The 10,988-nt window shown below is 46.4% G+C and overlaps 5 non-coding genes across 5 annotated transcripts; all 5 read right to left on the bottom strand.

Annotated features, from left to right (window-relative positions):
- Positions 1-571: 571 nt before the first annotated feature.
- LOC130304124 (U2 spliceosomal RNA) lies at positions 572-762 on the bottom strand. The gene has a single exon (XR_008853929.1). It is a non-coding gene; the product is annotated as a U2 spliceosomal RNA (small nuclear RNA).
- Positions 763-2,857: 2,095 nt separating this feature from the next.
- On the bottom strand, positions 2,858-3,048 carry LOC130304123 (U2 spliceosomal RNA). The gene has a single exon (XR_008853928.1). It is a non-coding gene; the product is annotated as a U2 spliceosomal RNA (small nuclear RNA).
- A 2,101-nt stretch (positions 3,049-5,149) lies between these two features.
- On the bottom strand, positions 5,150-5,340 carry LOC130304122 (U2 spliceosomal RNA). The gene has a single exon (XR_008853927.1). It is a non-coding gene; the product is annotated as a U2 spliceosomal RNA (small nuclear RNA).
- Positions 5,341-7,440: 2,100 nt separating this feature from the next.
- Positions 7,441-7,631, bottom strand: LOC130304121 (U2 spliceosomal RNA). Its single transcript, XR_008853926.1, has one exon. It is a non-coding gene; the product is annotated as a U2 spliceosomal RNA (small nuclear RNA).
- A 2,094-nt stretch (positions 7,632-9,725) lies between these two features.
- On the bottom strand, positions 9,726-9,916 carry LOC130304119 (U2 spliceosomal RNA). Its single transcript, XR_008853924.1, has one exon. It is a non-coding gene; the product is annotated as a U2 spliceosomal RNA (small nuclear RNA).
- Between the last annotated feature and the right edge of the window lie 1,072 nt (positions 9,917-10,988).

Genomic DNA, 10,988 nt, shown 5'->3' with positions numbered 1-10,988 from the left:
TGGAAGCATTTGTCTTTGCCTTTGCAATACCACAGAAGCAATGCATGGTCAATGTACAGCAATGACACACCTGTGTGAACAGCCAGGAGACCCCCCCCCCCCCCCCCCATGTTATGTTACATAGTTACATAGTTAGTACGGTCGAAAAAAGACATATGTCCATCACGTTCAACCAGGGAATTAAGGGGTAGGGGTGTGGCGCGATATTGGGGAAGGGATGAGATTTTATATTTCTTCATAAGCATTAATCTTATTTTGTCAATTAGGAACATTCAGCACCCACCCGCTATCAAGGCAGCTGCCTATCATGTCATGCCCTACCTGCACAGGTGTGCTGGCTACTCAAATGATCCAATTAAGGAGGCCATTTAGTCAGCAGCAGCAGAAGTCCTGTGCCTGGACGCTCCAACAGGGGCCAGACACAAGCAGAAGCAGAAGCAGCAGAAGCAGCAGCAGCACCACCTTTTGTTTTTTGGCTGCAGCAGCAGCAAGGCCCACAGGGCTGGCTAGCTGGCTAGCCAGCAAGCAGGTAGCAATGAAAGTAGGAATCTTTCTTTTTAACCCTGTAAGGGGGTGGTGCACTGTACCCGAAGATACTGCCATATCGGGTCAATGCATAGGGCGACGGAAGCAAGCTTCGAAATCGGCCCCCGTTCTCAAAAATCCATTTAATATATGGTCCCCAGATAGGGGACGTATCAGATATTAAACTGATAAGAACAGATACTACACTTGATCTTAGCCAAAAGGCCGAGAAGCGATAACCGTGAAAGGGGCGGGCCCAACAAGGTCCCCTTCATGGGCACTATCACTGCTTGCTGTCAGGGAGGCTGCCAGACAATTTTCCATGCACACTCTGGGCTGGGGGGCAGTCAACCACCAGTACACACAGCAGAACCTAAACCCATACCATTATTGCTAAGCAGCAAGACAGGGGCCCATTGCACTCCCACGGGGCCTTTTTAAATGCAATCCATAACCCGGATTTGCCAGGAACCCTTCTTACTCCTCCTACTTGCATGTGACACTGGGCTTAGGATCTGCATAGGAAACACACACACAAGCACACACCTACCTTTGTTGCCTGCAGATGCCTCCTTGGCTGTCCCCAAACGGTATCAAACCAACACCCACGGGAAGCTGTAAGCATAGAGGACATGCCTGCACCCCATTGGACTTACCTGTGTGGGTTAAATCCGGGTTATTTGACAACCTATGGCGGTGATGGTTCTGCTCAGGCAGAGCAGTGCTGATGCTCCTCATAAAGCTGTCGCTGCTGTGAAGGTTCTAGGTGACATCACAAATCCCTTTGGTTACATACACAACAAAGCTGGGTTGTTGTTGTTTACACTCTGCAAGGCCTGTGGAAGTGAGTGACATCATAGCACTGTAGTTCTGAGGGTTCAAGATGGATGCAACAATCTCCTGTTGCTTCTATGAAGGCCGTAATAGACGACATCACCAAACAGCTCCATAGTCACATACACAGCAAAGGAGAGATGTTGTTTACACCTAGTGATGTCAGTGGTATTGAGTGACATCACAGCACAGTGCTAAGGCTCCTGGGCCTGGACACAGCAGCGGCTGCAATATCTCAACGGAGAATACGTTTATATCTATGTGTGTGTGTGCGCATATATATATATATATATATATATATATATATATATATATATATATTTCTCCGCCGAAATCACTTTTAAACCCATTTCCACCTTTTTTTCCCTTCTCTTCCTCTTACTTTTTTTTCACGTTTTTTTACGTTTTTCTCCTTTTCGCCTCTTTTCTGGGCGTATTATTCTTCTTTTTCTTCTTTTTTTTCGTCTAATGCATACCCCATCAGTGCAGCAATGCTTATTCAATACCGCCAGCAGATGGAGACACTGGGGGATAATTTTCTAAGGATTTATACTGATTTTTCCTGTCTGAATTTGTCGCACAGAAAGTTGCAGGCCAAATATGTGTGACATTTCTGCGACTTTAGCTTCTAGAGCATTTTTACAACATTATACATAGGTGCTGAATACATAAAAAGCGACTGTTCAGCGACAGACAAGTCGCATCGGCTGAAAGTAGGCCAGAATGTCAGTCCATGTTGGAGCAGGTTTAGATACAGTCTAAAGCATAGATCTCAAAGTCTGTGCACAGAATTTAGCAAGGGCCTCGCACCTTCTGATGCATCAGGTAGGTGCACAATAGCATAGCCTAACCCTCTGTACTTTGGTCTATATTGATGCGGGACATAGACAGCCAGCTGATGACCAATCCATTAGTGCAATGGATGGCTGGAAGCATTTGTCTTTGCCTTTGCAATACCACAGAAGCAATGCATGGTCAATGTACAGCAATGACACACCTGTGTGAACAGCCAGGAGACCCCCCCCCCCCCCCCCCATGTTATGTTACATAGTTACATAGTTAGTACGGTCGAAAAAAGACATATGTCCATCACGTTCAACCAGGGAATTAAGGGGTAGGGGTGTGGCGCGATATTGGGGAAGGGATGAGATTTTATATTTCTTCATAAGCATTAATCTTATTTTGTCAATTAGGAACATTCAGCACCCACCCGCTATCAAGGCAGCTGCCTATCATGTCATGCCCTACCTGCACAGGTGTGCTGGCTACTCAAATGATCCAATTAAGGAGGCCATTTAGTCAGCAGCAGCAGAAGTCCTGTGCCTGGACGCTCCAACAGGGGCCAGACACAAGCAGAAGCAGAAGCAGCAGAAGCAGCAGCAGCACCACCTTTTGTTTTTTGGCTGCAGCAGCAGCAAGGCCCACAGGGCTGGCTAGCTGGCTAGCCAGCAAGCAGGTAGCAATGAAAGTAGGAATCTTTCTTTTTAACCCTGTAAGGGGGTGGTGCACTGTACCCGAAGATACTGCCATATCGGGTCAATGCATAGGGCGACGGAAGCAAGCTTCGAAATCGGCCCCCGTTCTCAAAAATCCATTTAATATATGGTCCCCAGATAGGGGACGTATCAGATATTAAACTGATAAGAACAGATACTACACTTGATCTTAGCCAAAAGGCCGAGAAGCGATAACCGTGAAAGGGGCGGGCCCAACAAGGTCCCCTTCATGGGCACTATCACTGCTTGCTGTCAGGGAGGCTGCCAGACAATTTTCCATGCACACTCTGGGCTGGGGGGCAGTCAACCACCAGTACACACAGCAGAACCTAAACCCATACCATTATTGCTAAGCAGCAAGACAGGAGGCCCATTGCACTCCCACGGGGCCTTTTTAAATGCAATCCATAACCCGGATTTGCCAGGAACCCTTCTTACTCCTCCTACTTGCATGTGACACTGGGCTTAGGATCTGCATAGGAAACACACACACAAGCACACACCTACCTTTGTTGCCTGCAGATGCCTCCTTGGCTGTCCCCAAACGGTATCAAACCAACACCCACGGGAAGCTGTAAGCATAGAGGACATGCCTGCACCCCATTGGACTTACCTGTGTGGGTTAAATCCGGGTTATTTGACAACCTATGGCGGTGATGGTTCTGCTCAGGCAGAGCAGTGCTGATGCTCCTCATAAAGCTGTCGCTGCTGTGAAGGTTCTAGGTGACATCACAAATCCCTTTGGTTACATACACAACAAAGCTGGGTTGTTGTTGTTTACACTCTGCAAGGCCTGTGGAAGTGAGTGACATCATAGCACTGTAGTTCTGAGGGTTCAAGATGGATGCAACAATCTCCTGTTGCTTCTATGAAGGCCGTAATAGACGACATCACCAAACAGCTCCATAGTCACATACACAGCAAAGGAGAGATGTTGTTTACACCTAGTGATGTCAGTGGTATTGAGTGACATCACAGCACAGTGCTAAGGCTCCTGGGCCTGGACACAGCAGCGGCTGCAATATCTCAACGGAGAATACGTTTATATCTATGTGTGTGTGTGCGCATATATATATATATATATATATATATATATATATATATATATATATATATATTTCTCCGCCGAAATCACTTTTAAACCCATTTCCACCTTTTTTTCCCTTCTCTTCCTCTTACTTTTTTTTCACGTTTTTTTACGTTTTTCTCCTTTTCGCCTCTTTTCTGGGCGTATTATTCTTCTTTTTCTTCTTTTTTTTCGTCTAATGCATACCCCATCAGTGCAGCAATGCTTATTCAATACCGCCAGCAGATGGAGACACTGGGGGATAATTTTCTAAGGATTTATACTGATTTTTCCTGTCTGAATTTGTCGCACAGAAAGTTGCAGGCCAAATATGTGTGACATTTCTGCGACTTTAGCTTCTAGAGCATTTTTACAACATTATACATAGGTGCTGAATACATAAAAAGCGACTGTTCAGCGACAGACAAGTCGCATCGGCTGAAAGTAGGCCAGAATGTCAGTCCATGTTGGAGCAGGTTTAGATACAGTCTAAAGCATAGATCTCAAAGTCTGTGCACAGAATTTAGCAAGGGCCTCGCACCTTCTGATGCATCAGGTAGGTGCACAATAGCATAGCCTAACCCTCTGTACTTTGGTCTATATTGATGCGGGACATAGACAGCCAGCTGATGACCAATCCATTAGTGCAATGGATGGCTGGAAGCATTTGTCTTTGCCTTTGCAATACCACAGAAGCAATGCATGGTCAATGTACAGCAATGACACACCTGTGTGAACAGCCAGGAGACCCCCCCCCCCCCCCCCATGTTATGTTACATAGTTACATAGTTAGTACGGTCGAAAAAAGACATATGTCCATCACGTTCAACCAGGGAATTAAGGGGTAGGGGTGTGGCGCGATATTGGGGAAGGGATGAGATTTTATATTTCTTCATAAGCATTAATCTTATTTTGTCAATTAGGAACATTCAGCACCCACCCGCTATCAAGGCAGCTGCCTATCATGTCATGCCCTACCTGCACAGGTGTGCTGGCTACTCAAATGATCCAATTAAGGAGGCCATTTAGTCAGCAGCAGCAGAAGTCCTGTGCCTGGACGCTCCAACAGGGGCCAGACACAAGCAGAAGCAGAAGCAGCAGAAGCAGCAGCAGCACCACCTTTTGTTTTTTGGCTGCAGCAGCAGCAAGGCCCACAGGGCTGGCTAGCTGGCTAGCCAGCAAGCAGGTAGCAATGAAAGTAGGAATCTTTCTTTTTAACCCTGTAAGGGGGTGGTGCACTGTACCCGAAGATACTGCCATATCGGGTCAATGCATAGGGCGACGGAAGCAAGCTTCGAAATCGGCCCCCGTTCTCAAAAATCCATTTAATATATGGTCCCCAGATAGGGGACGTATCAGATATTAAACTGATAAGAACAGATACTACACTTGATCTTAGCCAAAAGGCCGAGAAGCGATAACCGTGAAAGGGGCGGGCCCAACAAGGTCCCCTTCATGGGCACTATCACTGCTTGCTGTCAGGGAGGCTGCCAGACAATTTTCCATGCACACTCTGGGCTGGGGGGCAGTCAACCACCAGTACACACAGCAGAACCTAAACCCATACCATTATTGCTAAGCAGCAAGACAGGGGCCCATTGCACTCCCACGGGGCCTTTTTAAATGCAATCCATAACCCGGATTTGCCAGGAACCCTTCTTACTCCTCCTACTTGCATGTGACACTGGGCTTAGGATCTGCATAGGAAACACACACACAAGCACACACCTACCTTTGTTGCCTGCAGATGCCTCCTTGGCTGTCCCCAAACGGTATCAAACCAACACCCACGGGAAGCTGTAAGCATAGAGGACATGCCTGCACCCCATTGGACTTACCTGTGTGGGTTAAATCCGGGTTATTTGACAACCTATGGCGGTGATGGTTCTGCTCAGGCAGAGCAGTGCTGATGCTCCTCATAAAGCTGTCGCTGCTGTGAAGGTTCTAGGTGACATCACAAATCCCTTTGGTTACATACACAACAAAGCTGGGTTGTTGTTGTTTACACTCTGCAAGGCCTGTGGAAGTGAGTGACATCATAGCACTGTAGTTCTGAGGGTTCAAGATGGATGCAACAATCTCCTGTTGCTTCTATGAAGGCCGTAATAGACGACATCACCAAACAGCTCCATAGTCACATACACAGCAAAGGAGAGATGTTGTTTACACCTAGTGATGTCAGTGGTATTGAGTGACATCACAGCACAGTGCTAAGGCTCCTGGGCCTGGACACAGCAGCGGCTGCAATATCTCAACGGAGAATACGTTTATATCTATGTGTGTGTGTGCGCATATATATATATATATATATATAATATATATATATATATATATATATTTCTCCGCCGAAATCACTTTTAAACCCATTTCCACCTTTTTTTCCCTTCTCTTCCTCTTACTTTTTTTTCACGTTTTTTTACGTTTTTCTCCTTTTCGCCTCTTTTCTGGGCGTATTATTCTTCTTTTTCTTCTTTTTTTTCGTCTAATGCATACCCCATCAGTGCAGCAATGCTTATTCAATACCGCCAGCAGATGGAGACACTGGGGGATAATTTTCTAAGGATTTATACTGATTTTTCCTGTCTGAATTTGTCGCACAGAAAGTTGCAGGCCAAATATGTGTGACATTTCTGCGACTTTAGCTTCTAGAGCATTTTTACAACATTATACATAGGTGCTGAATACATAAAAAGCGACTGTTCAGCGACAGACAAGTCGCATCGGCTGAAAGTAGGCCAGAATGTCAGTCCATGTTGGAGCAGGTTTAGATACAGTCTAAAGCATAGATCTCAAAGTCTGTGCACAGAATTTAGCAAGGGCCTCGCACCTTCTGATGCATCAGGTAGGTGCACAATAGCATAGCCTAACCCTCTGTACTTTGGTCTATATTGATGCGGGACATAGACAGCCAGCTGATGACCAATCCATTAGTGCAATGGATGGCTGGAAGCATTTGTCTTTGCCTTTGCAATACCACAGAAGCAATGCATGGTCAATGTACAGCAATGACACACCTGTGTGAACAGCCAGGAGACACCCCCCCCCCCCCCCCCCCCATGTTATGTTACATAGTTACATAGTTAGTACGGTCGAAAAAAGACATATGTCCATCACGTTCAACCAGGGAATTAAGGGGTAGGGGTGTGGCGCGATATTGGGGAAGGGATGAGATTTTATATTTCTTCATAAGCATTAATCTTATTTTGTCAATTAGGAACATTCAGCACCCACCCGCTATCAAGGCAGCTGCCTATCATGTCATGCCCTACCTGCACAGGTGTGCTGGCTACTCAAATGATCCAATTAAGGAGGCCATTTAGTCAGCAGCAGCAGAAGTCCTGTGCCTGGACGCTCCAACAGGGGCCAGACACAAGCAGAAGCAGAAGCAGCAGAAGCAGCAGCAGCACCACCTTTTGTTTTTTGGCTGCAGCAGCAGCAAGGCCCACAGGGCTGGCTAGCTGGCTAGCCAGCAAGCAGGTAGCAATGAAAGTAGGAATCTTTCTTTTTAACCCTGTAAGGGGGTGGTGCACTGTACCCGAAGATACTGCCATATCGGGTCAATGCATAGGGCGACGGAAGCAAGCTTCGAAATCGGCCCCCGTTCTCAAAAATCCATTTAATATATGGTCCCCAGATAGGGGACGTATCAGATATTAAACTGATAAGAACAGATACTACACTTGATCTTAGCCAAAAGGCCGAGAAGCGATAACCGTGAAAGGGGCGGGCCCAACAAGGTCCCCTTCATGGGCACTATCACTGCTTGCTGTCAGGGAGGCTGCCAGACAATTTTCCATGCACACTCTGGGCTGGGGGGCAGTCAACCACCAGTACACACAGCAGAACCTAAACCCATACCATTATTGCTAAGCAGCAAGACAGGGGCCCATTGCACTCCCACGGGGCCTTTTTAAATGCAATCCATAACCCGGATTTGCCAGGAACCCTTCTTACTCCTCCTACTTGCATGTGACACTGGGCTTAGGATCTGCATAGGAAACACACACACAAGCACACACCTACCTTTGTTGCCTGCAGATGCCTCCTTGGCTGTCCCCAAACGGTATCAAACCAACACCCACGGGAAGCTGTAAGCATAGAGGACATGCCTGCACCCCATTGGACTTACCTGTGTGGGTTAAATCCGGGTTATTTGACAACCTATGGCGGTGATGGTTCTGCTCAGGCAGAGCAGTGCTGATGCTCCTCATAAAGCTGTCGCTGCTGTGAAGGTTCTAGGTGACATCACAAATCCCTTTGGTTACATACACAACAAAGCTGGGTTGTTGTTGTTTACACTCTGCAAGGCCTGTGGAAGTGAGTGACATCATAGCACTGTAGTTCTGAGGGTTCAAGATGGATGCAACAATCTCCTGTTGCTTCTATGAAGGCCGTAATAGACGACATCACCAAACAGCTCCATAGTCACATACACAGCAAAGGAGAGATGTTGTTTACACCTAGTGATGTCAGTGGTATTGAGTGACATCACAGCACAGTGCTAAGGCTCCTGGGCCTGGACACAGCAGCGGCTGCAATATCTCAACGGAGAATACGTTTATATCTATGTGTGTGTGTGCGCATATATATATATATATATATATATATATATATATATATATATTTCTCCGCCGAAATCACTTTTAAACCCATTTCCACCTTTTTTTCCCTTCTCTTCCTCTTACTTTTTTTTCACGTTTTTTTACGTTTTTCTCCTTTTCGCCTCTTTTCTGGGCGTATTATTCTTCTTTTTCTTCTTTTTTTTCGTCTAATGCATACCCCATCAGTGCAGCAATGCTTATTCAATACCGCCAGCAGATGGAGACACTGGGGGATAATTTTCTAAGGATTTATACTGATTTTTCCTGTCTGAATTTGTCGCACAGAAAGTTGCAGGCCAAATATGTGTGACATTTCTGCGACTTTAGCTTCTAGAGCATTTTTACAACATTATACATAGGTGCTGAATACATAAAAAGCGACTGTTCAGCGACAGACAAGTCGCATCGGCTGAAAGTAGGCCAGAATGTCAGTCCATGTTGGAGCAGGTTTAGATACAGTCTAAAGCATAGATCTCAAAGTCTGTGCACAGAATTTAGCAAGGGCCTCGCACCTTCTGATGCATCAGGTAGGTGCACAATAGCATAGCCTAACCCTCTGTACTTTGGTCTATATTGATGCGGGACATAGACAGCCAGCTGATGACCAATCCATTAGTGCAATGGATGGCTGGAAGCATTTGTCTTTGCCTTTGCAATACCACAGAAGCAATGCATGGTCAATGTACAGCAATGACACACCTGTGTGAACAGCCAGGAGACCCCCCCCCCCCCCCCCCCCCATGTTATGTTACATAGTTACATAGTTAGTACGGTCGAAAAAAGACATATGTCCATCACGTTCAACCAGGGAATTAAGGGGTAGGGGTGTGGCGCGATATTGGGGAAGGGATGAGATTTTATATTTCTTCATAAGCATTAATCTTATTTTGTCAATTAGGAACATTCAGCACCCACCCGCTATCAAGGCAGCTGCCTATCATGTCATGCCCTACCTGCACAGGTGTGCTGGCTACTCAAATGATCCAATTAAGGAGGCCATTTAGTCAGCAGCAGCAGAAGTCCTGTGCCTGGACGCTCCAACAGGGGCCAGACACAAGCAGAAGCAGAAGCAGCAGAAGCAGCAGCAGCACCACCTTTTGTTTTTTGGCTGCAGCAGCAGCAAGGCCCACAGGGCTGGCTAGCTGGCTAGCCAGCAAGCAGGTAGCAATGAAAGTAGGAATCTTTCTTTTTAACCCTGTAAGGGGGTGGTGCACTGTACCCGAAGATACTGCCATATCGGGTCAATGCATAGGGCGACGGAAGCAAGCTTCGAAATCGGCCCCCGTTCTCAAAAATCCATTTAATATATGGTCCCCAGATAGGGGACGTATCAGATATTAAACTGATAAGAACAGATACTACACTTGATCTTAGCCAAAAGGCCGAGAAGCGATAACCGTGAAAGGGGCGGGCCCAACAAGGTCCCCTTCATGGGCACTATCACTGCTTGCTGTCAGGGAGGCTGCCAGACAATTTTCCATGCACACTCTGGGCTGGGGGGCAGTCAACCACCAGTACACACAGCAGAACCTAAACCCATACCATTATTGCTAAGCAGCAAGACAGGGGCCCATTGCACTCCCACGGGGCCTTTTTAAATGCAATCCATAACCCGGATTTGCCAGGAACCCTTCTTACTCCTCCTACTTGCATGTGACACTGGGCTTAGGATCTGCATAGGAAACACACACACAAGCACACACCTACCTTTGTTGCCTGCAGATGCCTCCTTGGCTGTCCCCAAACGGTATCAAACCAACACCCACGGGAAGCTGTAAGCATAGAGGACATGCCTGCACCCCATTGGACTTACCTGTGTGGGTTAAATCCGGGTTATTTGACAACCTATGGCGGTGATGGTTCTGCTCAGGCAGAGCAGTGCTGATGCTCCTCATAAAGCTGTCGCTGCTGTGAAGGTTCTAGGTGACATCACAAATCCCTTTGGTTACATACACAACAAAGCTGGGTTGTTGTTGTTTACACTCTGCAAGGCCTGTGGAAGTGAGTGACATCATAGCACTGTAGTTCTGAGGGTTCAAGATGGATGCAACAATCTCCTGTTGCTTCTATGAAGGCCGTAATAGACGACATCACCAAACAGCTCCATAGTCACATACACAGCAAAGGAGAGATGTTGTTTACACCTAGTGATGTCAGTGGTATTGAGTGACATCACAGCACAGTGCTAAGGCTCCTGGGCCTGGACACAGCAGCGGCTGCAATATCTCAACGGAGAATACGTTTATATCTATGTGTGTGTGTGCGCATATATATATATATATATATATATATATATATATATATATATATTTCTCCGCCGAAATCACTTTTAAACCCATTTCCACCTTTTTTTCCCTTCTCTTCCTCTTACTTTTTTTTCACGTTTTTTTACGTTTTTCTCCTTTTCGCCTCTTTTCTGGGCGTATTATTCTTCTTTTTCTTCTTTTTTTTCGTCTAATGCATACC

This window comes from Hyla sarda, unplaced genomic scaffold, assembly GCF_029499605.1.
Source record: "Hyla sarda isolate aHylSar1 unplaced genomic scaffold, aHylSar1.hap1 scaffold_1263, whole genome shotgun sequence".
Taxonomy (NCBI): Eukaryota; Metazoa; Chordata; class Amphibia; order Anura; family Hylidae; genus Hyla; species Hyla sarda.
This window is presented reverse-complemented; position numbering and strand designations above follow the sequence as displayed.